Source organism: Suricata suricatta, chromosome 10 (assembly GCF_006229205.1).
Source record: "Suricata suricatta isolate VVHF042 chromosome 10, meerkat_22Aug2017_6uvM2_HiC, whole genome shotgun sequence".
In the NCBI taxonomy this organism is placed as follows: Eukaryota; Metazoa; Chordata; class Mammalia; order Carnivora; family Herpestidae; genus Suricata; species Suricata suricatta.
In genome coordinates this window covers 108,385,765-108,413,157 of record NC_043709.1, presented here as the reverse complement: position 1 = coordinate 108,413,157, position 27,393 = coordinate 108,385,765, and the positions used below count along the sequence as shown (strand labels likewise).

At 42.4% G+C, this 27,393-nt stretch overlaps 1 long non-coding RNA gene across 1 annotated transcript; it reads left to right on the top strand.

The window, feature by feature from the left end:
- Positions 1 to 2,193: 2,193 nt before the first annotated feature.
- On the top strand, positions 2,194 to 27,097 carry LOC115304338. The gene is made up of 3 exons (XR_003914390.1): positions 2,194 to 2,219; positions 13,337 to 13,394; positions 27,014 to 27,097. It is a non-coding gene; the product is annotated as an uncharacterized LOC115304338 (long non-coding RNA).
- Positions 27,098 to 27,393: the final 296 nt, after the last annotated feature.

Here is a 27,393-nt window from a genome sequence, read left to right as displayed (position 1 = left end):
TGGTGTTTTTACACTGGGTCCCTGGGTGAGTTAGTCTGTCTATAAACAGGTTCTCTGTTCCCTATTAAGAGCGGGTTCTCTGTTCCCTACAGTTCTATGGTTTTCCTGGACATAATCCCCATTGTTTTACAGAGCCAGGAATTTGGGGAGCTTGTCTCTCCTGTGCAGAATCTAGAGGTTAGGGTCCCTGATGTGGAGCACAGACAATTTACTTCTCAGGGAAAAGTTCTTCAATTTTGAGATCTTTCCCAATTGTGGACTGCGGTGCCAGGATGGGTTTTTCCTAGGGAGAGCAAATCTCTACCTCTCCTATCCACTTTGATGCTGCCCTCTTATCATTTGTTGTAAGGGTTCCACTCATCCAGTTTTCAGGTCTTTTTCAGAGAAAATTATTCCATGCATAGCTGTGTCCGTGGAAGATGGCAAGTTCAAAATCTACCTATGCCACCTTCTTAACCCCCTTTTTAGGAATGTCCTTTTAGTATAGGAAGAATAACAAGATGTTTGTATGCTGTAGAAAGTGATGCAGCAGAGAGTGGAAAAAGTGATTGCACAGAAACAAAAGGAAACAGAGTTGGAGTGATGTAAGTAGGTTGGATTTTCTGTCCCATTTGAGGATCAGAGCTTAGATAAGTACCATCTTGGATGGCAGACAGTTATGGGAAGGCAATGTAGATACATGGGTGGATAGATGAGCTTGTAGGGATTTGAAGGAGCCCTTTTCTTATCATCTACAATCTCAATGGAATAGGAAGTAAGACCACATACACACAAAATCAGCAGAGGATGGAGATAGGACGAGAATTTGGAGATCTCCAGCAAGCAGAGAAATTGTAAAATAGTCTCCTAGGAGAGCAAGAGGGTAAAAGGACAACAGACTTTAATAGGGATTTCCAAGGACACAAAGATCCAATTTGAATTACTGCCTTGAATTTGAAGTGAAACCAATCAGATTGGTTGTATGCTCTCCAATTATTTACCTAGCAGGTTAAAGTATGAAATGGGTGAAGAGTTGGATTCAACTAGTTAGGATTTTTCTCAAGGGAACAGGACAAAGGGAGAGAGATCACGGGAGTTCAGAGTGCATAGCTGAGAGTTGCAAGTAATTATAATTATATGTCATGAGACCTGAGCTGTATAAGGAAGGAAGATAGAATATGAGTGGTTGAGAAATGGTATGATGGTTATTGGATCAATGGATTGTAGGTGTTACTGGGATGAAAAATTGGTTGCAGTTGGGGTACTAGAGGGAGTAAACTGTAAAGATAGGAGAGTGGGCTGCTCAGAAGCAAACTTGAATTCATTTGCAAATGGGAGAAAAGTATAGTAATATTGTTTCTTGGCCCTTTCCAGCCCACAGAGGTCCATTTCCTTCACCTTCAAAGCCAACAGTAGTGGTCAGAATCTTGTCACATAGTGTCATTATGATTTCCTCCTCTGCTTCTCTCTTTCACATTTAAGGACCCCTGTTGTTACCCTGGACCCACCTATCCCACCTATCCAGGACACTCTCTGTATTTAAGGCCAGGTGATTAGTAACCTTAATTCCAACTGCAATTTCAATTCCCTTTTGCCACCCAATGCAACACATCCAGAGATTCTAAGGATTAGATCATAGGCATCTTTGAGGGGGGTTATTATTCTACCTACATAGAAGGAGCATTGTTATTGGTAAAGACAAGGTTTAGCTCTGTCTGTGAGAGTGAGTGACTTAAGTGGGGTAGAGAACAGATTACTGGACAAGAGAAGGTTTGGGAAATGTTTGGATATTAGAAATATTCTGCAAGAATATTAAAATTAGCAAAAATTATAATAAGAGTGTATTGAACAAAATAACAGTTGATCAGAAAATTTAAATCATCAAGGAATGGGTGGTAATGGTTAGGAGAGAAAGCATTTTCATTGACAAGCTGTGGCGTTAGAGTTGGGTGGTTCAGTCAGTTAAAGGTCTGACTTCAGCTTAGGTCATGATCTCACAGTTCATGGTTTGTGCCTCATGTTGGGCTCTGTGCTAACAGCTCAGAGCCTAGAGCCTGCTTCAGGATTCTGTGTCTCTTTCTCTCTCTGCCCCTCCCCTGCTCATGCTCTGTCCCTCTCTGTCTTTCAAAAATAAATAAATGTTTAAAAAAATTAAATAATAAAATAGATGCAGTGGAGGTTGGAGTCAAAAGAGAAGATATTTTCCAAGCTCTGCTTCTCCAGAAGAAAGTTTATAAAAGGTAATGAAATGACCAAGAATTCCAGAAATGTGGAATTCCTTTACTGCATTTCTCAAGATGAATTATCATAAGTGTAAGGTCTTATTTTATACTTTTTTCAAAACTTTTAGACATCTATTACCTTCATATATGCTCAACTGTGAGATGGAAATAGGCAAGTCATGTTGTTCTTCTTTCATTATTTGGAAAGAAAGGGATTAGTTGATAGCAAATAAGTAGAAACATTAGCTCTATCTTGTGCCCATTCAATTACTTAACAGAGTTATTGAAAATATCCTGAGAAATATAATAAAACATCTCATAGCATCTTTCCTCCAGGAGACTAAACTCTTGGGTCAAAATCACTTTGAGGGGCGCCTGGGTGGCTCAGTCGATTAAGCGTCCAGCTTTAGCTCAGGTCATGATCTCATCGTTCCTGGGTTCGAGCCCAGCATCAGGCTCTATGCTGACAGCTAGCTCAGAGCCTGGAGCCTGTCTTCAGATTCTGTGACTCCCTCTTTCTGACTCTCCCCTGCTCATGCTGTCTCTCTCCCTCTCTAAAATAAATAAAAACAGTAAAAAAAAAATCTTTTTTTAAATCGCTTTGAAAATCTGATAAAAACTCTGGATTTTTACCCCTAAAAAGGCACATAGGCAAATACACACAAAATATACTTGTAATTTCATGACACCCCCGGTTTCCCTAAAGTCCCAAGGGATCCATACATCCTTGGATAACAACCTCTTGTCTAAATGATAAGTAAAACTAAACAGAGTAGAAGTGGGCTAACACTGTAAGTCACAAGGAAAGGTATAATTGATGGCAAATGAGTGGCACAGAAAATAGTAGTTTTAATCCGGAAGAGTATTACATCACTGATCTTGGAAATAGCTGTGGAAGGATGCAGAGAATCTTGAAGAATTGAGAAGATTGGATGTAAAAGAGGAAAGATAGAATCCCAGGTAGGAAGAGGGAGAGGAGAGAAATTGGCAGTTACCTTGGAGACAGTGAATAGACCAGTCTGACCATCTGTGAAATGTGGGCAAAATGAGTTCTAAGAAATTTTTGTGAAAGACAATTAAAACTCATGGTGAATGGAGTCTTCTCCCACCAAACATTATAGATGTGGTCAATGGATTTGTTTCAGGATGAACAATGCATAAAATTATTACAATTGATTCATTAGGGATTTCTAAATCTACGTTAAACACTTTTAAAAGCCCTCTATCGGGGCGCCTAGGTGGCTCAGTCGGTTAAGCCTCCGACTTCGGCTCAGGTCAGATCTCACGTTCGTGGGTTCGAGCCCCGCATCAGGCTCTGTGCTGACAGCTAGCTCAGAGCCTGGAGCCTGCTTCCGGTTCTGTGTCCTTCTCTCTCTGCCCCTTCCCCTCTCATGCTCTCTGTATCAAAAATAAATAAAACATTAAAAAAATATTTAAAAAAAAAGAGCCCTCTATCTTTAAAAGAAAATATGGAAGCAGAAAAAGTAACTTTCTCATATTCAGAATGAGAAAGTCCTTATAAGATATGAGAGTTACTCAAATATTACATTTTTCTTGTGATTTTTATATATCTTTTAAATATTCTTGGCTTCTGAAAAACTGATTTCTGAAGACAAAACAAAAGCCCTTCTTTAAACCTGGATAAATAATGCTTCCATAATTTCAAGTGTTGGTATGAGATTCCAAATGCATCTTATGACCCTCTGTCCTCCAACTTTCCCTTGTTTTCTACAGAATATGAGCTGCCACATGGAAGGAAGTAAGCAAAAAATGTCAGTAAATTGTGGCTACTTTGATAGCAGTTAGAGAAAGAGTCAATGTTTGAGGAACACTTAATATCAAATGAAAAACAGATGAATGATGATAAATAATGCTGTTTATTGCCCTGAGTTGCCACATTGGAATCTAAATCTGAGACATTACAGAGGAAATCCTGTACAATACCCATCAAAGGACTGAATTACACCATAATGAGATCCCCCACAAACAGATTTTTCTAAGCAGAATTCCTCTTAGCAATATAGCCAGAGAGAGAGAGAGAGAGAGAGAGAGAGAGAGAGACAGAGAGATTGTGAGTGTTCCAGCATCATATGCTAGGACTGGAAGGGATTGAGATGTCCTCAAGTCTGATTCCCTAAGTGGTTCTTGAATTTCCTCTCCAACATGTCAGTCTCTTCTCTGAATAAAGAAATAAAGATGGGCAAAGTCAATGGTGTGTGCTGCTAGATGCTTAACTACTGGATTCCTAAAGGAAAAAATAATTGTCTTGTAGCATTTGCCAATTTCCATGGTGTAAACACTCCCTCCAATGTCCTATTCAAGCTACAAATGTGACATCACCATTATGTGGTATTTCCACTATATAGATTCAGTGAAACTAAACAATTTCAGAAGCATAGGTAATAGTAAAACATACTAATTAGGAGGTGATGAATTTTTAATATTTTTATCTTAAAAATATAATTTGCTTATAATGTTATAGGATTTAGCTTATAACAATGGCTTTACATAACAAATTGGCTCTTGTGAGCTAGTACACAAGCTAGCTCTGGCATAGCACCTGCACAAACCCCAGGAAAGGACTGAGGATCACCCTCCCCCTGCAGTGCCCTCAGAGAGCTCTGGTCAATGGCCACCTTCCAATATCACCAGCCAAGCATTTGGTACTCAGCCTGTCTTCTTTGTTTCACTCTCATTTCTCTATAGTTTCTTCTAACAACAAACATCATTCACAAAAATAACCTCCCAGGGGCACCAGGCTGGCTCAGCCAATAGAGCATGCAATTCTTGATCTCAGGGTCATGAGTTCAAGGACCAGTTGGGCATGGAGCCTACTTAACATAAAAAAAGAATTGAAAAAAATAACCTCCAGATGGATTAATGATCTAAAAGTAAAAATAAAGCCATTAAAGAACTAGGAGGTAGATGGATGGATATTTTTAAAAACTTGACACACATTTCTTAAGCATGACATAAAATCCAGAAATCATGGGAAAAAAAACGGACTTGATTTAATAATTTAGGACCTTTGTATAAGAAAATATTTCATTATAGGACACCTGGGTGGCTTGGTCAGTTAAATATTAGACTTCGGCACAGGTCATGATCTGTGGTTCCTGAATTTGAGCCCCATTCGGTGTCTCTGCTGTCAGTGCGAAGTGCACCTCAGATCCTCTGTCCTCCTCTCTCACTGCCTCTCCTCACTCATGTTTTCATCCTATCTCTCTCTCTCTCTAAAAAATAAATAAATATTTTAATAAAGGAAAAAGAAAATAATTCATTATAAAAAGTTCAAAGAAAATCATAGAATGAAAGGAAGAAGTTCAAAGAAAATCATAGAATGAAAGAAAACATAAGAAATGTATCTAACAGAGTCTTAGCCAGACTCTATATAACACTCTCACAAAGCAAAAGGAAGAGGATATAAAATCCAATTGCAAAATGGGCTAAGGGTATATGAACAGGTAATACATAGAAGAACCATCAATGCTAGTAAATATATGAACAAATGCTCAAGGAAATCACAATGAAACAATGAAATACCTTTGCCATGTGGCAGATTAGTAAATATTAAGATGTTTGATAGCCCCCGTGTCCGGGAAGCCATAGGCCAATAGGCATTTGTAACTGTTGGTAGAAGCGTAAACCAGGACGGCCTATTTGAAGAAGGAAAAATAGAACATCTGAAGAAGAAGAATTAATGGAAATGCACATAAACATCTGCTTTCTTTTGTGGTGAATTTACTTACATTTTTAAAAATGAGCCAAAATATATGTACAAAACTGTCACAGCATGGTTTTCACTGCAACCACTAGAAACAGTAAATGTTCTCTACTAGGAGTTCTGGTTCGGAACCTACCTTGTGGCCACACAACATAAGGCCATTCAACTGTGAAAGAGCTGTCTTCGCAAATATCAATGCTCTCTAGGATATATCATTAAGTAAAACAAAGGTGCCAAGCACAGCATTTAGACTTATTCCATTTAGGGAGATTTAAAGGGATCAAGGCTATGTAGATTTATACATGTTTATATAATCCTATCTTTTTCGGGAAGGGAAAACAGGAAACTGCCAGCAGGCATCACCTTTGGGGAGAGAGACTGGAGGTCAGAAGGTGCTTACTTTTCATTTTCTATCTTTCAAGCTTTAAAAAAGTACCATGTTCATGTATCACCTTTAAAGAATAAACTTTTCTTTTTTCCTGAAAGATATGAGTGTCTTAGTTTTGGCTCCCCAGAAGCAGGTCCGGAGACAAGGCTTTGAGTGTGAGGGTTCCTGTGGGAGGCAGACCTTGGAAACACGAGTAGGGGATCAAGCGAGCGAGACAGGAAAAGAAAGGATGTCAATCAAGGGCGTGTTGTCAATCAAGTCGCCACCGTGGGCAACGGGACACTCTGTGATCCGGTGTCAAACTCGCACCTCAGAGTTAACCCAGCAACGCAGAGGAGCTGAGATTTGTGTGTGTGACTCCTGTGGGTCACTGACTCAAGTCGGCTCTGGGGCATGCACTGCGTTGTTGCTCAATGGAAGGCAGGGCAGGCTCTGGTGGCTGCGGGGAGCCCCAGGAGCTGGGAGTCTCATGGCCATGGCAGGTGGTGGGGAATGGAGTGGGGGAGGGGGAACCAGGCACATCTGCCACAGCCACCATAGGTGTAGCACCAGATCATGACCGATAAATAAAGTGTGCCTCTTGCTGACCTAGCAAATTCCCATCTAGGACTCTCCCTCCCAATACACTAACATGCCCGAGCCCCGATCAACAATACACGAAGACACAGATGCTATTGCAGACTTTTTTCTAACGTAGTAGAACTAAAACAAACAAACCAAACAATCAATCAGTAGGAAATACATTAAACACACCATGGTGTACCCTGTATATGCGAAGCCAAGAAAAAGAATGAGATATATTTTATTAACTTTCATGAAAAAAAGTCTCTGAGGCACATCACGCTGTATAACAATATCTATAGTAGGATCTCATTTTTGTAAAGAATAAAATGAAACAAGAAGGTAAAAACACACATAAATTCCTAGTCCATTATGTGTGCCTTTATGTGTACATAGAAAAAGGTCAGGAAAGAAACAAAGGGTGCCTTGGGAGGTTCAGTAGGTGAAAGGTGAAGCGCCGGCTTCAGCTCAGGTCATGATCTCGCGGTTCGTGAGTTCGAGCCCCGCATCAGGCTCTGTGCTGTCAGTGCAGAGCCTGCTCAGATCCTCTGTCTATCTCACTCTACTCCTCCAGTCTCTCTCTGTCTCTTAAAAGGAAATAAATATAAAAAACATTTTTTTAAATAAAAAGAAACAAGTTGCAGGAATGAACGCAATTTAAAGTATACATTATTATGTTTTATATGTATTATTATACATCCATTATATTTAATGTATCGTTATAAGAACCTACATTATATGAAAAGGGAGCTAGAAATGATACCTACTTCACAGAATCTTGCGCAGACAAAGGTAATCCATGTAAGATAACCTAGCACATGAGAGGCCTAACCACAGCATGAAGAAACCTTGTATAAACCTTGTATGAAGTGAGTCAGACATTCTCTAGCTCATCCCACATCACTTTATTGGTCCATTTATTTGAGGACTATCATCCAGGGCCTCCTACCAGCCAGATGGAGGAGACACATCAGGCAAGCAGACCCGGTTCTGCCCTCAAGGTTGCACATTCTACTCAGGCAATTATCAAATAAATGTGCCATGTGTCAAGAGGTGGGCAAATGCTCTGGAGAAAGATACTGCAGGGTAAGGGGGATAGGAGTGCTGGGGGCAGGTGCTCTTGTTTATAGATGGTCTCTCACAAAGTGGTATCTGAGACTTTAGGAAGCAAGGGGAGTAAGCTGCGAATATTTGAGAAGTGAGCTCTCCAAGAAGAGGGAAGAGCACAGGCAAAGGCCCTGGGGTAGGAGAGTGTTGGCCTGTTTGAGGAAGCCAGGAGGCCTGTGTGGCTGGGGCAGAGTGGGGAAGGTAGAGGGGAGAGGAAGAGGGAAGTTCCCACAAGCAGCGGGCTCTCACTGTAGAGTCTGTGCCTCCAGGGTGGGCTGTGGCAAGGCAGGAGAGTTTTACTGAGTGAGGTATAAAATGATTGAGAAGTTATACTGGGCTTGATATTTTAACGTCACTGTGCTTGGCCTGCAGAAGACAGATTGGGAGAGGGGAAGGCGGGGAAGGGAGGTCAGGCGGGGTGCTCTGTTACAGTGTTAGGAGAAAGAAGACCATGGGTATGACTATGGGGGAGTGTGGGGAAGGGAGGAGGAGATCATGTGAAGGGTTAAGAAGTGGAACCAGCAGAACCTGATAATTAATTAGAGGTGAAGGAGGAGGATGGGGAGGAGGAGAGAGGAGGAGGGGGAAGGAGGAGAGGAGGAGGAGGAAGAGGAGGTGGAGAGGGGGGAGAGGAGGAGGAGGGAGAAGAAAGGGAGGAGGAGGCAAGGAGGGGAGGAGGAAGAAGAGAGGAGGAAGAGGAGAGGAGAAAGGAGGAGGGGGGAAGAGGATGAAGAAGAGAGGAGTCAAAGTGAAGCTGAGGTAAAATTAAAATTGCTGTAGAGAACAGCTGTGAGAGAAAGCTTTGCCAGGTAGACCCTCATCACCTTCTACCTATCACACACCTGAACTCCCGGGCTGCACCAAATTACGGAGTCACCGCAATGCCCTTGCCCTACTTGGCTGCCTAGAGAACTCGTCTTCATTCTTCAAAACCCAGCTCAGACACTACCACCTGTTGGTGGCTTCATGCTACCACTCAGGGCCTTGTGCATGGTCCATTAGTAGCAATAGGTGTGGGCCTATTTGTGCACTTAGGCCTCGAGGTGTCCCGTTTGGGCCTAGAGCAGCTGGAGCTCCTGGCCAGTCACCACCAGCCGTGAACAGCACGTCCGCGGAGCTGGAGTCCCACACCACACTAATGCTATCATTTTCCGCATGCTCTGTGCCCTGGATGGGGGTGGGGGAGGGATATCCCATGTTAATTGCATGGGATGCTAAATTGGAACTGTTTTAGTCTCAGTTTCAACCGGGGCCCCAAAGCAGTGGATGAGACATTCCAAAGAGAGCTGCAAGAGCTGCAAAAGTGCTTATGGAAGCCAGTCTTCTGCGCTCCGCCACCACCCGCCTCCAGACTCTAAAAAATGACGGAGAGGCCAAGAAAAGAACTGAAGTTTACAGTAGAGAATTTTGTGAGAGAAAGCTAAGCTGTGCGTCTCACCCAGAAGCGTGGGGTGACTGTGACTTGCCCTCCCTCCCACCAACGAATAGGGGCTTTGAGGAAGTATTTGGAGGGTTGCCTCCCCTGCAGCTTGGAGGCAGGGGGCCGGGGTAGGGGGATGGGGGGCACACCGTGGCTGGAGTCAGGCTGGAGTCTAGAGGGGAGGGCCTGGCTGGTCTGCTGCTCTGTCAGCAAAGCAAGGAGAGGTAACTGCCTTGGGATCAGCTGGTGTCAGAGTCCAGGGCTGAGGATTCACAGTGTTTCCAGAGGGTTGTATGAAAAGGGTTGTGTGCCACGCAGAGCGTGAGGAGCTCCTAAGGGGAGGTGGTTTCAGATTCCCAGGAACTGAGAAAAGTAGAAAATGAGCAGCCAGACGAGATGCATTCAGACTTTCAAGGGGTTGCAGTGGAGACAGGACTGTGGCCAACTGGGAATGGGGATTTGGAGGGTCTTGGAAAAGCAATGAAGTCACCACGCAAGAAAGCAATGGCTGGAACACTTGTGGGCCAAGAGAGTGAAAATCCACAGCCACAGGGAGTCCAGTAAGAACCTCCCGGCTCCCTGACTTTCCTCATCCTCCTTCTCTCCTCAACTCCCAACCCTGGGAGACTCAGATCCATGGCTGGGGTGGGTGGGGTGAGGGGTCCCTTGCTGCTTCAGACACTGGCCTGAGGTCAAGGCAAAGGGGGACAGGAATCAGGCAGAATTGTACTATTAAATGAAGTGTGAAGCTTCTGATTATTATACTTGATAAGCCATATAAATTACTGAAATGAGTGGTGTTTTGAGATCTAAATGACTGGGGCACTTTTAACATCTGAATGAGATCCGGAAAGTCCCAGAGCCCTGAGTTCTCCCCAAGTTGGAGAAAAGACAGCTCTACCAAATGCACAGCAGGGAGCCTGAAAATAAGAGCACACTCATCCCATTAATGCTCCGCAGAGCCTGGCTTGTTCGTCTTAGCCTGTGCACATCTGTCTCCATCCTTCCCCCTACCATTCAGAGCTCCTTGATGGTGGGGACCACACTTACACCTGTAGGTGTCCTCAGATTCGGTGTGGTGCTTGGCATGCAGCGTGGGACATCATGGAGTTTCATGGGTAGATCCAAAGGCCGTTCTACTTTCTGTCTCTGTCTTCCCGTTTTCTCAATTTGAGCCTCACCTCTGTGCCTTACATGAGTTCCAGGTGAAAGGAGATATGGGCCACCCTCAGCCCCCAACTCAGCCAGGCCAGTGTGTGTGGCCTCTGACAACCAACCTCAGTTACCTTTCGCGGCAAGCCCCCCTTTAACCCAGCGCCTTCCGAAAGCCGCGGCTCCACCTTCCTGCCCTCAATACCATGGTCTGTGTCCCGTCCCCCCCACAGATCGTGGCTCCCCACCACCCCCAGCTTCCTTCCCTGTTGCCACACGAATACTTCTTCCTCCAGTTAAACTTCATAGTCCTTCTTCTCCGTCTTCACTCTGGCCACTTAGAGTTTCTCTCGTGGCGCAGGTGACACTACAGTCGGGAGAGAATGGGGATGATTGTGGGCACGGCCACAGAACGGCGGTGCATTTAAAGCAAAGGGAAACAGTGGGGCACCGTCTGAACCACACCGCAGGTGTCCGCTGGGTCCACCTCCCTGCTCCAGGCGGTGGGCGCTGCTGGGCTCCCGGAGCAGCCCCGCCCATGAGGGAGATGTGAGAGCAACAGGCTCAGGGGCTGTGTCCCTTCATCCATGGGCAGCCCAGAGCTTTCCTTATTCCTGGCTCTGCGCTCTGTTTTCTGCTCTGCTACATCTCTACTTTCTGACTTCCTGGACTTGGGGTCTTGCTTTTCCTGGCCTATCTCACCCACCGGACTCTTCTGGGCTCTGCTTCTCCCAGGCCAGCCTGGCCCCTGCTGCCGGCCTCTCTGGCTCATCAGAGCTGTAGGATATGCTAGCCTAGTTTCTGGGCCTGGATCATTCTTGGCCATCCCTGTCCAGTGGCACCTCAACCCTGGCGTGGACCTATGGGTCATGAAATCTTGAAATAATTGAGTTTTTATTAGAAGACATGAGGACAAAGGAGGAAGTGAGAAAAATCACCTGACGGCAATGACCATCTGAGTGAGCCGGCAGGAAGTGCTCCCGAGGCGCTGGTGAGAAAACCCCCCAGGTCTCAGCTGTCTGTCCCCAGCTGCAGCACAATGGTCATGGCCAGCTGTACCTATTTGGAGTCTCCGTCAAGACCACAGATGAAAAAGGATTGTCTAACGAAGCATGCGTCACACTGACAAAACCCTGGACACAGAGGTAGAATTTTGTCTTTTAGGCTGGCAGATACCTCATCTTGAAATTGCTAGAACAATCATAAATGGAAACCATGCTCCCTGAAGCTCTGAGCTCCATGAACGAAATCTCTGAATTTGATAGGCTGTTGTTAAGGGGGCAATTACTTACAGTGAGCAAGGGAAAGTACTTCCTCTTTGCCAAGCAATAGTCGAGAAAATGAGAGACCTTTCTTAGAGCACGTTCCATGTGTTCTTCCTCTGGCAATTGGCCACCAATAGTCCTTCGGTTTCTCATTGTCAAATACAAACACCCTCGTGCCTTGCCAGCTGTTCTCCCCTCTGGCAGGATTCCCTAGAAGCAGGCAGAGGAGAGCGGGGAAGGGGGGGGTCGGGGGGAGGGTCGCTGCAGTTCCACAGCAGAGATGCGGGCAGGTCTGCACTGGGGGCCTTGGAGTTGCCCTGGGAGCTCCTAGCCCATTTCTTCATGAGCCTAAGTTCTGGGATCTAGGCGAGGCCGCACGTAGGTTCTTCCCTTAGGCCTCTCCCTGGTGTAGGGCAGGCACTTGGGGTGCCCTCTTCAACTCGGGGCACCTCAGGGATTTCCAAACCCCCAGAGGACTATATTCTTCTTCTTCTTTAGTCCTTGTACCATCTCTGCTTTCCCATAACAGGAAAAAATATGGCAGCCTATACCATGTGACACATCCTGGCACTGTGACTTCAGGGCTGCTCACAAACTGCTCACGTCCTTCCAGCTCCTTTTTAAAAATGTTTTTTATTTATTTTTCAGAGACAGAGAGAGACAGCATGAGCAGGGGAGGGTCAGAGAGAGAGGGAGACACAGAATCCGAAGCAGGCTCCAGGCTCTGAGCTAGCTGTCAGCACAGAGCCCGACGCGGGGCTCGAACCCATGAACCATGAGATCATGACCTGAGCCGAAGCCGGACACTTAACCGACTGAGCCACCCAGGCACCCCTTTCCAGCTCCTTTAATGGGAGGCAAAGACTCTCATCCCTCAAATAGAGATAGGGCTGCAGTGCAAACCAGAGCTTCCCAGCCTCTGTTTCAACCAGGTGGCTTGGCATTTTCATAAGTTGATCCCCTCAGTCCTTGGGAGCCAGCCTCCCCTTGCTGGGTAGGTTCTGAAGAGGAGGAACCCAAGTACTGGAGATAGTCCCCACTTCCTCAGCTTGTTAGCTGGAGCCCAGCACAGCCCTCAGGAAGGACGGCTGTTGGGCGCTGGGCATCGGGCTGTTCTCTGCCACTGAGCTGGGTGGGCCTGAGCCCTGAGAGCTGCCACCGCCCCCCCCCCCCCCCCCAGCACTGGAAATGGAAGATTTCCTCTAATTCTGACTACCCCGCAATCCTTCCTGGCCACTTTTTGTTTTCTGTTTCGACCCAGGCATAGGGTCTGCCTTGACAAACATCATGCCCGTCCCCTCGTCTGGCCTGTGCTCAGAATTCAATAGCAGGTATGGGGGCACGTGGCTGTGCCCTTCAGCCTGGGGCCCAGGGGAGAGGGCCTCACATTTCGCTCAGCAGGAAGCCTCCAGAAACAGCAACCACGGTCCACTTTGGGGGATTTTATAATACAGGTTTCCCTCCCCCTCCAAAAAGTGAAGGAGTACTTTCACATTTAAAATGTGCTGTATTTTCTAGGCAAGAGCTATCCTGCCTTCCCAGTGGCAGTTTTCAAACATTTGAAAGATGTTAGCTGGTGAGTCAAATCTCCCTTTATTCTTTCTGTTTTTCTCTCACTCTGAAAATATGTGTATATATATGCACACATTACACTTGGAGGCGTATTTTCTGAGATGTAAATAAGTAAGGAAAGCGTGTGGCGTTTGGAATTCCGGTTCTTAGAGGAGACGGTATATGCTCTGGATTCCAGCACACAGTTAGCACGTTGTCACCTACCTCACACGCGACCATCTGCTTCGTTCATCTGCAACCAACCTCTGCTGCCCTCGTCTGCCTTTACCCATCTGATCAACAAGGTGCTTGAGCTACCGCCCCGCTCCCGCACATGCTTGGAGGTAGTTCCCAAGGCCAGCAAATCAATCCTGGGGCCAGGTCGCTGCCTGTATCCAAAGAAATGCATCCATATATATTTTGGGTCCGTTTTATGGCTGTTTGGTGCAACTGTTGTGAAGGAAAATGAGCAGGTTGGGTATCACAAAATCAAAAACAGAATAACATTTGAAATTGTAATGTATATCTATTTTTTTATTATTTTGAAACAAGATCATTTTTTTAATTTTTTAATTTTTTAAATTTATTTTTGAGAGACAGAGAGAGACAGTGCGAGCAGGAGAGGGTCAGAGAGAGAAGGAGACAAAGAATCTGAAGCCGGCTCCAGGCTCTGAGCTAGCTGTCAGCACAGAGCTCAACGTGGGGCCGGAACCCACAAACCGTGAGATCATGACCTGAGCCGAAGCTGGATGCTTAACTGACTGAGACACCTGGGCACCTTAGCAAGATCTTTTTTATTAAAAAAAATTTAATGTTTGTTTACTTTTGAGAGAGAGAGAGAGAGAGAGCGTGTGCGTGCAAGCAAGCAAGCAAGTAGGGGAGGGGCAGAAAGAGAGGGAGACACAGAATCTGAAGCAGGCTCCATCCAGTCTCTGAGCGCTCAGCACAGAGCCCAATGGGGAATTGAACTCACGAAGCCAAAGTTGGAAGCTTAACAGACTGTTCCATGCAGGCTCCCTCCCTTATATACTTATTTTTAAAAATTATGAGAGCCCTATTTTGATTTCAGGACTGCTGCGTTGGTCTTGGAGACTTCTCCCACCGAGTCTGGAAGGAAATCGGCTCTTTTGCTTAGTGTTTTGGTCTTGGCCTTGTCCTGCCTGGCTTCACTTCCCTCGCACACAGGCAGCGTCCTTTGCACATGGCGGGTTGTCCTGCGGGAATGAAGCTAGTGTTGCCGGTAAATTCCATTGCAGACGCTCTCCTAGCAACACTGCGACACTAACAAACCCGAGAATAACGTTTTGTCTTTAGCTCTTTAAAGCAACGTGGCCATTAGTCTCACCAGAAAGCTCAAAGGATATTTTGCAAATGGAGAGTGATTGGAGCTGAAACTTCGGATCAGTTGCGTTTCTCCCGTCTGCTCCTATCAAACCAGGGAGGCACCAAATTTTCACTTGAGGAGCAGGACATACCCAAAGGGGCACCAGATAGGGAGGGAATAGAGTCTAGGAAGGTCCTCATCCTGGTTAGTAGTGAACTACCTGTGTTCCCTTGGCCAGGTGGCTTTAACTCTCTAGAGCTTGCTCTTCCTCGGCTTCTAAATGAGGAATTCCTTCTTAGCACCTCACAGTGCCTGTGATGGTCCAGACTGCTGGCCCTACACTCGTTCTCCCGCTGCATCAGAATCTCTGGAGCCCCGGTCCACCAATGTCACGTTCAACCAAAGGCAAATGGAGGACATTGCTGAGCAATTGTAAAGACGCTTATGTAAATAGCTTTCCAATTTTGTTTGCTCGGCACAAGACACTCAATGCACACTCAATACACACCGTGTATTGTGGGGAATATTGTTTGCTCCAACAGACTTTATAAAGGACTGAAGCAATCCGTTTTCTTTGCTGTTTCTGATTAGCTCTCCTCTGTACAAGCATCTGTACATGCATCCCTATCAATAATAAACTTATGGACATGTGGTTCCAATATTTCTACATACTTTAAAAATATTTAATATTGATATCTGTGTTTACTTATATATTATATTTTACTTTAATGTTAACATATTACAAACATTTAAAAATACTTAACACGAATGTTTTAAAAGGAGAAATGTTGCAGTAAGATTTAAAAAATCTGATCAGTGAAATTGTGGTTTAACACTTTGTGGTAGAGCAAGGTCAAAAATAATTCGTGATGTTGCTTTTTTAGTTCACTATATTTTGTGATTTCATTCTAATTAATGAAAATATGCTTCACCAAGATATGTAAATTCAAGGGAAGATGGGCGTTTTTTAAACTACATTTATTAAATTATGATACTAATTTTTTAAATTCCATCTACTCCTTATTCCAAGATTTATTATAGGCAAGTATATTTCCAATTTAATGAATGTTCAGTGGTTGTTGCTGTAACTGAAAGTGTGGCATTTTTTATATTTTCTAACAAACATTCAAAACATGATAAAATTCTTCATTTGGAAAAATTGGGACCATGTTAAAAAATTCTGTTTCTAGGATTTTTATATTGTGCAGATAGTAGTTTTTATATTTGTTTCTGCCAATAAAAGTCACATAAATTGGAAGTATTTCTAAACATGCATTTTCAAAATGCTCTTTCTATAGTATGAATTTCTTTCAAATGCTTTTACATTTATTACTCACTCATGTTAACATCATTTTCTCCTCACATTTAACTCAAATGGACAGAGTAAGTATATTTAAATTTTTGAAAATAACTGTTAGATTGTATGTAAGTCAGTCCCTTATGCCCACACACAAAAAAAGCCAGCATATTTGGAACATTTGCATTTGTAAAAAATAATGACCATTTCAAGTGTAATAGTATTCCTAAGTGCTTTGTCACAAGATACCTTAGAATCCTCGAAGGGCACAGATTTTCATGGTCATTTCCCTATCTCATTAAGATTCCATTTCTATTTTTCCTTCATCACATTGATGACATCCTGTAACATTTTGTGGATTTCTGGTTTATCTGTTTTGCTGCAATGGCATCTTTGTGACTGAAGCAGTCAATGAGTCATAGGAGGGACAGGTCTGTGTATTTTCCTCGATTTCTTCTCTTTTAAATTCTGTCCAAAGTGCTGTCTCGTGAGGAGTACACTTATAAGGATACTATCCCAGCCCCGTTTCTTCTTTTCTTTTAATTAAAAAAAAAATCTTAAGTTTATTTATTTTTGAGAGATAGAAAAAGAGAGAGAGTACCAGGAAGGGGCAGAGAGAGAGGAGAGAGAGAGAATCCCAAGCAGGGTCCATGCCATCAGCCCAGAGCTCGACGCGGGGCTCTGACTCATGAACTGTGAGATCATGACCTGAGCTGAAGTCAGATGCTTAACCAACTAAGCTGCTCAGGTGCTTCCTCCTCCCCCAGCCGCACCCCCCCCCCCATTTCTTCTTATTGCTCATGTTGTTGAGCATGAGTCTTTTTCTGGTACATCTTTTCTTTGGCAGACCTTGTAGAAGCATTTCTGCATTATCCCAATACCCAAATGGAATCGAGCAGCCCAATGACGGAGTTGTGTCTGAAGCATCTCAACTTTGATTCCTCAGTGAGAATTCATCCAATGATGATCCGTCATTTGTCATTTTTATTAACACTTTGTGCCCCCTAAAGAGTTTTCTAACTAAAGGGGCACCTGGGTGGCTCAGTCAGTTGAGTATCCAACCTTGGCTAGGTCATAATCTCGATGTCTGTGGGTTCGAGCCCCACGTTGGGCTCTGTGCTGACAGCTCAGAGCCTGAACCCTGTTTCGGATTCTGTGTCTCCTCTCTCTCTGCCCCTCCCCTGTTCATGCTCTCTCTCTGTCTCTCTCTTTCTCTCTCAAAATTAAATAAACATTTAAAAAAGTTTAAAAAGAAAGAGTTTTCTCACCAAAGAGAGCATTTTAATATTTCACCATTGCCTTACGAAAATTATTTCTATCCTGCAGTTTTTCCAATGGTATATTTGCTGTTAAATAAATCTCAAGAGCAGCTTTTAAATATGTGTAAAAATTGAGTAAATTGTTTTTAAAATCCTGAACTGAGGGGCACCTGGGTGACTCGGTGGAGCATCCAACTTCATCTCAGGTCATGATCTCACTGTCCGTGGGTTCGGGCCTCACGACGGGCTCTGTGCTGACAGCTCAGAGCCTAGAGGCAGCCTGGGATTCTGTGTCTCCATCTCTCTGCCCCTCCCTGCTCACACTCTGTCTCTTTCTCTCTCTTCCTCAAAAACAAATGAACATTAACAAAAATAATACCAGAATTGAGAATCATACAACTTTATGCAACAAAACCAGAGGCATGTGTATGTATCTATATCATCTATATATATGGTATATATACATACATTCTGGATTCTTCATTTCAAATAACTTGCTAGTCATGATAATTTTGTTCCATTATCTTCTAATATTGTACAGAAACATTATACACTTAAGTCAACATTCACTGTTAACAATAATAGATGCTAAAAACTATATTTCAAAAAGATTTTTTAAAGATATTTTTAATTTGAGATTATATTTAGTATATTTTACAGAAAGAGTACTACAATAGATCAAAGAATTCCCACACAGGCCCATGCAGCTTCCCCTAAAGTTAGCCTTTTATAACCACAGCGTATGTGTCAACACTAAGAAATGAACATTAATAAAGTATTATTAACTATGGACTTTATCTGAATTTCTCCACTTTTTCCATTATTGTCCCTTTTTGAGTCCAGAATACAATCTAGGATACCATGTTACCAAAATTGTCAATTGTCAGTACCACATAATAATTACATGCAGATCTGTTTAGTTAAAGTTAAATTATATCATTTGCCATTTCAGTTCACCAAGAACGAGTGAACTATAAAATGTTACAAAATGCTAGATGCAAGGGTGTCCTTGGCCTTGTCAGTTGTTTTATGGCATTAGGGCTCTCCCTTCTACTGTACTTGAAATGAGGCAGTCTGGGTCACACAGATTGATTAAGGGCCCAGGCTCCATATGTTTGTTAAATATTGGGTAGTTTTCCTTGTTTTTCCTCTTATAAAGACAAAAATAGGTATGCATAAAAAATGTCAAATTTCTTTTCCATAGTAAATGTTTTTGCTACAGTGAGAGGGCAAGTGAATGTATTTTGTCCCCTCAGGAATACGCATATCTCATTTTGTAGAAGACTTCTCTAGATTATACATGCTCCTCTGGCATCCAGAGAATTTACCCTAAACTCCTACTCATATTTATAAATCCTAAACTAGGGAAACTGGACGATTTTAATGTCTAGGTCTCTACTGGCCAAATCCTATACTCCTGATTTGTTGATAGGTAACAAACAATTATTGGGTAACCTATTAAGGCAGTTAGTATCACAAATACATTTCTTCTGGAAGCACTGCTTAACCATCCCTCAGCAAAGTGTTAAAACTTCACCTACTTTTGGCAGGATGCTCTAATAGCGTCCACCAAGTCACACAAAGACCGCCTACCCTTCATGGTTGGGCTAGCCCAGTGGTTTGACAATGGAGACTGGAAATGAAATCCTTGATAAGTATGTCATTCATTTATTGAAAGAGCAAATAATGTCATGGATACAGTCAGGTGCTACCTGATCATTCTTCAAGAAGGAAGGACTTTTTCCGCCACCTTCTGAGAATGTACTAGAAGACCCTGTCAACTCTTTCAGAGTTTGCTTCAGTTGGAAAAAAGTACCTCACTTTCCTCCAGGGTCTGCCAACATCCAGTGACGGATCAAGAGAGGGTATGCAGGCCATCTGGGACGCCGCTGAGGGTCCAGCCCAGCTTCTGGGCTCCTCAGAGGGTTGACCGAGGTCTTTTTTGGGGTCAATCGCAGATCAACTTCTGCCTCTGCCCAATTCTGCTTCCTCCTCTTCCCCTACAAGAGAGCATTGTAATAAACATCCTGTGAACTAGCCTCAGCTCAGAATCTGTTTCCAGAAAACCAACCTGCCACAGATCTGCGAGTGGCCAAAGTCAAACAGTACAAAACAGTATGCAAAGGAATATACGCATACCAGTGTCTCTGGATGCTTCCAGAGATGGTCTGATGTACATGAATGACATAAAAATACATATGTACATGTCTCCATATTTTAGCCATTTTCTCGTAAAACTTGTAGCAATTTATACTTTTTAAAATGTGTATCTTATTTAAAAATTTTTAAGTGTATTTTTACATACTGATACATAAAGTTTTAAAATTACTGCCTAATATCCCATTGTATGGATATACCATAATAATAACTACCATCTGAGTGCCAGCTATTTGCTGGGCACTTCTGCATGCAACCTCTGTATTTATTCAACACATATCTATTGGGCCACATATTTATTTATTATCTGCCAGTCACTGTTGTAGGTGCTAGGGATATGAGCAACTATTATCTCATACTTCAGTTCAACCTTAAGAATTACTTTACGGATGAGAAAACCAATGCTAAAGTAGTTTGGCCAAGGCCATACCAACTAGTGAGCAGTGGTCCTGGGATCCATAACCAGGCAGCTGGTCTCAGGGCTCCTGTTCTAGTGTTGCCTCCCATACTCTACCTTATTTATCAGTCCCCCTTTTTTAATGTTTATTTTTGAGAGAGAGAGAGAGAGAGAGAGAGAGAGAGAGAGAGAGAGAGAGAGAGAGACGCAGAATCCAAAGCAGGCTCTAGGCTCTGAGCTGTCACCACAGAGCCCAACAAGGGGCTTGAACTCACAAACTTCAAGATCATGACCTGAGCCAAAGTTGGACACTTAACAGACAGAGCCACCCAGGTGTCCCTATCAGTCCCCTCTTGATGAACAGTCAGACTGTGTGCAGTTGGTGGCTATTATAAACAATGCTGCAGTGAACATCCTTTCTCATGCATCTTTGGGTGTTATCCCCCCACTTTTAAGAAGAACAGAGAAAGGGAAACAGGTGAGCTCATTATTTAACAGGATACCTGTTAGCAGCCCCAGGTCATTACCCAGATCATATTTAAAAGATGTCTTTCTTCAAAGCAGGGATTTAAGGAATCAAAAGATACTACATTCCATCCTTAATATGAAAATCTTAGGTTAAGCTTTTAAAATACTTCCATGGAGGTTCTGCGTGTTGGATGCATATTTGCAGATAGGGTAATACCTGGATTACCATCGCCCAGCGTCTCTGTTGGGAAATGGAATGTTTTCGTGGAAATTTCTCTTGTTCGCATTTCAGAAAAAAAATGAAAGCAGATCTACAGTCTGGGTCTGGTTTTAATCAGAGCATAATCTTTATGAGATGATGTAAGGTGGAGAATTTTTTAATCTGATATTTTTAAAGAAAAATACACGTTCAAAAATGATACAAACTCATCAGCCTTAGAAGAACGACACAAGAAAGAAATCTCTTGCATCAAAAAGAAGCAGGAAATTCCAGAGAGGTTTCACAGGGAGGAGAGGGAAAAAAACCAAAGTCTCTATCATTATTTAGTAGGTTATTTCTACACTTGATCTTAGCCAAAAGGCCGAGAAGCGATAGTAGGTTATTTCTTAGTATAGTGTAATATCTTTGTTGAATAAGATGCAGTTTAGAGGAAACAACAGATTTCAGACTCCCTAAAGTGAGACCCAAGCAATTTATGGGACATATTACAAACCACTATGTATCCTGTGATCCGCTGCCCCTTTCCATAAATATTTTGTCCTCTTTAGGGAACGTCCTCGTCATAGATCCATCTTACATCAGGTGATTTAAGTAATTAACTTGTAATGTCTCTGCACATGTTTTTGAAATTTTCAAATTTTCATTTAATGGTATCTTCCACTCATCAGGGGTGAGTGGTAATTTGGCATGAGTTCAGGGTTAGTTTTTGAGATTTAAAGGCATTTTCATATAATGCTCTACTGGAGTGGGGATAGTAAAATCTCAATCTCCTAATAAGCTGCAAAACGATTAATGGATTTCTAGGTAATGTTTGGTGCTAATACTCAGTGGAATATATTTTTCATTAAATATGAAAGTGCTCCAAATATGTTTTGTAACAGGTGTGTTAACTTTACTGTGTCCTGGAGTGTTTGTAATTTCAAAATTGATCTAGTCTTCTCTCATATGGTTTTGCATGAGTGTTGGCTCTCTTTCTAACAGCCTTGATGACTCAACTATGGAGACTAAAAACTGGCAAGAAAAAGCCAATAAAAGCATAAAGAAAGTCAGAAGTTTCAGAGAAATGAGATTTGCCAAATGATATACAGTCTAGTTCCCTCTCTACCAAAACTTTCGATCTTAAATGTGTTCTAAAATGGCTCATTTAGTATTTGTTTGTGCCAGTTTCATAGCATGAATCAAATCATGAAGGTGAAAGGAATAAATCAAACACCATTTTAAAATTCATTCTCGGATGAGAAGAGTATCTTTCTTCTTATTCCCATCATCTTGTCTTTTTCTAAAGCAAGAAATTTCAACTTTTATGTGACTTAAATAGCCACATGTCAGAATACCATAGAACTAAAAACTTCAACCACTTTCGCTTACACATTTCAACTTCCCAAATCTACTGCAAAAAGAAAAAGAACACTGAGGATATTAAATATGATATGTTCCTATCATTATTCTCCATTTATTTCCCTTTGCTATAAATTATACATGTTTACTAGAATGAATACTATTGCCTTCTCTCCTGTTGCTTAAATCCCTTTGTCTACAAAAAGTGGTTGGAGCTCATGCATTATTTAAGTCGCTATTTCTATAACTGAATTAATACATACGTCTACCCGAGCAAATGGGCTGATAGAGTGTAGGGTGAAGATTCACACAGACGTTCTGCCTGAACTCCCGCTTCATAATCTCTGCTTTGATACTTCTTAGTAAAACACATTGCCAGAAATACCAATTTTTAATGTTATGCCGATGGTGTCAATAATATTATAAGAGGAAGAAAACTTCAAATATTTCTTAGCAAAAGGACACTCTCATAGTTTACAAGATTCCTCCTTTACTCTCTGGATTCTCTAGGTGCCAGAATGGAAAGTTGAAACTCTTACGTCTTTCTCGGCAGAGTATAAGTCAGGCTGCTACGTATCGATTGCCTTGGATCGTTCTGTACAAAAATCCTGGAGTTTGATCTCTCTTTCATTAGCAGTCCCACCTCACTCTGCCACTGCTCGGGGTTTCCCCAAGTTCAGTTTCCTGGCTGTGACCCCCAGATTCTTCATTTGCCCAGGAGTTGCTTCTGTGAAGGGAAAATGTGTGGAGGGGAATTTCAGGGCAGCTCTGTAAAGCAAGTTAAGTATAAAAACCTGACGTGTGTAGGAAAATAGGATCTGTCACTTGCCCCCTTGGCTTCCACTGCTGAGCCTGCAGATGTGTGTTTCTTTAATATATAAATTACTATACTTTAAGAGAAGATTTAGAGGTGCCTGGGTGGCTCAGTCAGTTAAGCATCCAACTTCAGCTCAGGTCACGATCTCATAGTTTGTGAGTTTGAGCCCCACATTGGGCTCTGTGCTGGCAGATCAGAGCCTGGAGCCTGATTCGGATTCTGTGTCTCCCTCTCTCTTTCCCACCCCCATTCACACTCTGTCTCTGTCTTTTTCAAAATTAAATAAATATTTTAAAACATTTAACAAAAAAAGAGAAGATTTATTTCAGTCTAAAAGATTGCCTGGTACACTCCAGCTTCTGGAAGATGCCCTTCCGTAAATGAGAAAGTGAAATCCCACACATCTAAGTCGTCTGTAGCATTTATTTATAAAAATAAATGCATGGTAGGGGGAGTATGAGAAAGAGACCTAAAGAGAACAAAAGAATTGATGACAGCAATACCCTACTTGGAGAGATTTATTAAAGAAACCGGCTCATGGGGTTGTGGAGACTGGCAAGTCCAAAATCCACAGGGCAGGCTGGTAGGGTAGAAACCCAGGCAGGAATTCTATGTTAGAGCCTTGAGGCAGAAATCCTCTTCTCTTAGAAACTTCAGTTTTTGCTTCAACTGATTGGACGAGGCCCACCCACATTTATCAAGGGTTATCCTTCTTTAAGTCAACTGATCATAAATATTAACCCTACTTGCAAAATATCTTCACAGCAACAGCTAGGCTAATTTTGATCAAACAACTGAGCACCACAGCCTAACCATGCTGACCTAAAATTAACTGCCACTGGCATTTCCCCCAATGATAAACAAGGAAACTGAGACTCCAGGGGGTGGGGGGGTGAGGGGAGGGTAAGTAATTTGCTCAAGGTCACACCAGAACAATGAAGTAATATCAAACCTCAGCTTGTGTAAACTCAAGTTTTACACTCTTAATCGCAAACTCTGGCTGCCTTCTTAGATTAATTGCTAAATTAAACAGCAGAATACCGAAAGGCCTTCTGGTAAGAACCTAGTAAGTTTTCACCAGGCTAGAACCCAAGTTTTCATTCTAGATGAAGGTTTTAAAATAAGGCAGCCGAAATGGAGTAACAAGGACTGAATTTGCCCACCTGCCTGAAATAACTAAACAGAACAACACTCTATATGAAACAAGCATCTGAAAGACGTGGACCTCAGGCAGTGAAGGAGAGTGATCATTGAGATAAACCACGTGAGCCCTACAGTCGCCCAGCCCGAAGCAGAGTTTCCAAGCAGTGGACGGAGAGGAGTACGCCATGTAGATCCCAGCCATCTTCCTGAGTTGAAGAGACAAAGAGGGAGTCTGGGGAGGCCAAGTGGCTAGAGTTAGCAGGAGCGGATACAGCTATATGAAGAAAGAACACCAGAAATATGCAGAGGTTAATGAGAATATAAGACTAATATATAAAAATTGGTTATTGCTATACCCTACCAATGAACAATTAGCTATTGAATTTCTTGAGAATTCCATTTACAAAAACATAAATATAAAATATTTAGGGATACATCTGGCAAAACAGGTATAAGATCTGTACACTTAAAACTACAAAATGGGGGCACCTGGGTGGCTCAGTGAGTTGAGCGTCCGCTTCAGCTCAGGTCATGATCTCACAGTTTGTGGGTTCGAGCCCTGCGTCAGGCTCTGTGCTGACAGCTAGCTCAGAGCCTGGAGCCTGCTTCAGATTCTGTGTCTCCCTCTCTCTCTGACCCTCCCCTGCTCACACACTCTCTCTCTCTAAAAAATAAAAAATTAAAAAAACTACAAAATGTAGGTGTGAGGTCATGATCTTATGGTCTGTGAGACTGAGCCCCAAGTCAGGCTCCACACTGACAGCACTGAGCATCCTTGGGATTTTCTCTCTCTCTCTCTCTCTCTCTCACTCCCTGCCCCTCCCCCACTTGCGCATGTGATCTCTCTCTCTCAAAATAAATAAATAAACTGAAAAAAAAGCAAACTGCAAAACATTGCAGAAAAATTAGAAAACAAAAAAAATGGAGTGATTGACCGATATCCTGGATCAGATGACTCAATATAGCTAATATGTTAAATTTCTCCTCAATTCACCAATAGAAAAAAAATGCATTCTCAATCACAATCCATTTCATAGAATTTTTTTTTGTAGAAAGTGACAAGCTTATTGCAAAATTTGTAGGGAAATGTGAAGGACCTAGGGAAACCAAAACAACTTTGAAAAATAGGAGGATTTTACATTATTTTACTTTGATATTTATTACAAAGCTTCAGTAATTAACAGAAAAAAAGGAAAGTCCAGGATATACTCACACCTACATAGTTAATTGATTTTTTGCACAGATGTAAAGATAACTTAAGAAAGAACATGTAATGTTTCCAACTAATGGAGATGGGAAGTGTTGGCTATCTTTATGCAAAAATATCAATTCTGGTCCAGCCCTTGTACTATGGACAAGAGTCAAAATGGGTCAGAAATCTAAGTGTAAAACTAAAATTATGATATTTCTAGAAGAAAGTATAAGAGAAAATTTTTGTGGCCTCAGGCCAGGCAAAGATTTCTGACATTCAGTACCAAAAGAATAATATACACCCATAAAAAATTAATTGGGTTTCATCAAAATTAAGAAGTGCTCCTTAAATGGCACTGTTAAGAAAAAGAAAAGATAAGCCACAGAGTAGGAGAAAATGTTTATGCATCACATATCCGATAAAGGATTGGTATCCGCAATATGTTACTAACTCCCAAAACTCAGGAATAAGAAAACAAATATTTTTAAGTGAACAAAAGATTTGAAGGAAGAAGATATACAGAGAGCAAGTAAACACATTAAAAAATACTCAACATCATTGTCCATTAGGAAAATGCACGTAAAACCACAATGAGATACTATTGTGCATCTATTAGAATGTCTAAAGTTAAAAAGATTGGTCATATCAAGTGTGGGTCTGGACATCAAAGAAATGGAATTCTGTCACACTGCTGGTGGGAACATGAAATTGTACAATGAAACAGTTTAGCACTTTCTTAAATAGTTAAACACGCACTTGCCATATTTTTCAGCCATTCCACTTCTAGATATTTACTCAGGTGAGGTAAATGTCTACATATGTACAAAGACTTGTGTACAAATATTTACAGCAGCCTTGTTTGTATTAGTGAGAGAGAGAGCAAGAGACAAAGGAAGGAAAGAAAGAAAAAATGAAGGAACGAAGGAATGAAGGAAGGAAGGTGGTAGGAAAGGCAGAAAGAAAGAAAGAAAGAAAGAAAGAAAGAAAGAAAGAAAGAAAGAAAGAAAGAAAGAAAGAAAGAAAGAAAGAAAGAAAGAAAGGAAGGAAGGAAGGAAGGAAGGAAGGAAGGAAGGAAGGAAGGAAGGAAGGAAGGGGATGAAAGGGAAAGAGAAAGAGAAAGAAAGACAGTGAAAGGCAGGAAGGAAACAAAATAGCCCTGAAAACAAGCCAGGTGTTCATTATCAGGTGAATGGATGGGGCACCTGGGTGGCTCAGTCGGTTAAGCGTCCGGCTTCAGCTCAGGTCATGATCTCATGGCTGGTGGGTTCAAGCCCTGCATCAGGCTCTGTGCTGACAGGTAGCTCAGAGCCTGGAGCCTGCTTCAGATTCTGTATCTCCCTCTCTCTCTGACCCTCCCCTGCTCATTCTGTCTCTCTAAAAAAAAAAATGTTAAAAAAAAACAACCAAACATCATCAGGTGAATGGATAAACAAATGTGGCATGTCCGTATAGTGGAATACTACTTAGCAATGAAAAGAGAATAATCTATTGATACATTCTACAACATGGATAAAGCACGAAATAAGTATGCTGATGAAAGAAATCACATAAAAACCTGCACACACACAGTATGATTTGATTTACAGAAAACTCTAGGAAATGTAAACTGATCTATAGTGACAGAAAGCAGATCAGTGAGTAGTTCCTAGAAATGAGGAAAAGGTGCAAAGGAGTGATTATAAAGGGACAGGAAGAAAGCTTTGGTGGTGATGGCTTCATGGGTGTGCACGCATTTCAACATTTGTTAAACTGAACACTTTAAATATGCTGAACCTACTGTTTATTCATTATATCTCAACAGGGCTGTTGAGAAACAGGGCAGGTCTTGCTGAGGCAAGCAGTGGTGGGCTTCGGGATTAGGGGAGGCAAGACTTGAGGCAGTGAGACCACTTATGAAGATGCCGAGAGATCCCAACCTCCTTAGGCCTAGAACCAGCCCTACAGGCACCAATTTTACATATAAAATATGTATATAAATAACTAACATGTAAAGTTAAGAATTCAGGTCTATTAAGGGTTACCTCCTTTGTAGGAAGGCAGCTGCCTTTGTGCAGTGCACAGTCTGCATAACCAACCACAGCAGTCCTGATCCCAGAGATGACCTAATATGATAGAAACAGCAAGAATCTTGGCTCTGACATTAACCGTATGACCTTTGGTGAGTCACCTGAAATTCTTCATACTTCCTCTTGGATTCCTTCCCTGGGGGATTGTCCTGTGGTGGAGATAACGACCATGATGAGGGCTTACAGATAGACATGGCGCCATCAACATGTTTGACCAGGAAGTGAGAAAGAAAAAGGCAGTTCTGGGGTTCAGGTATGACACTCCTTCCTTGGAGGAGAGCTAATAATAGGAACACCCCAGGAATTGTTACTAATTTTACTAAGATGCACATTGTGTTACTGAACA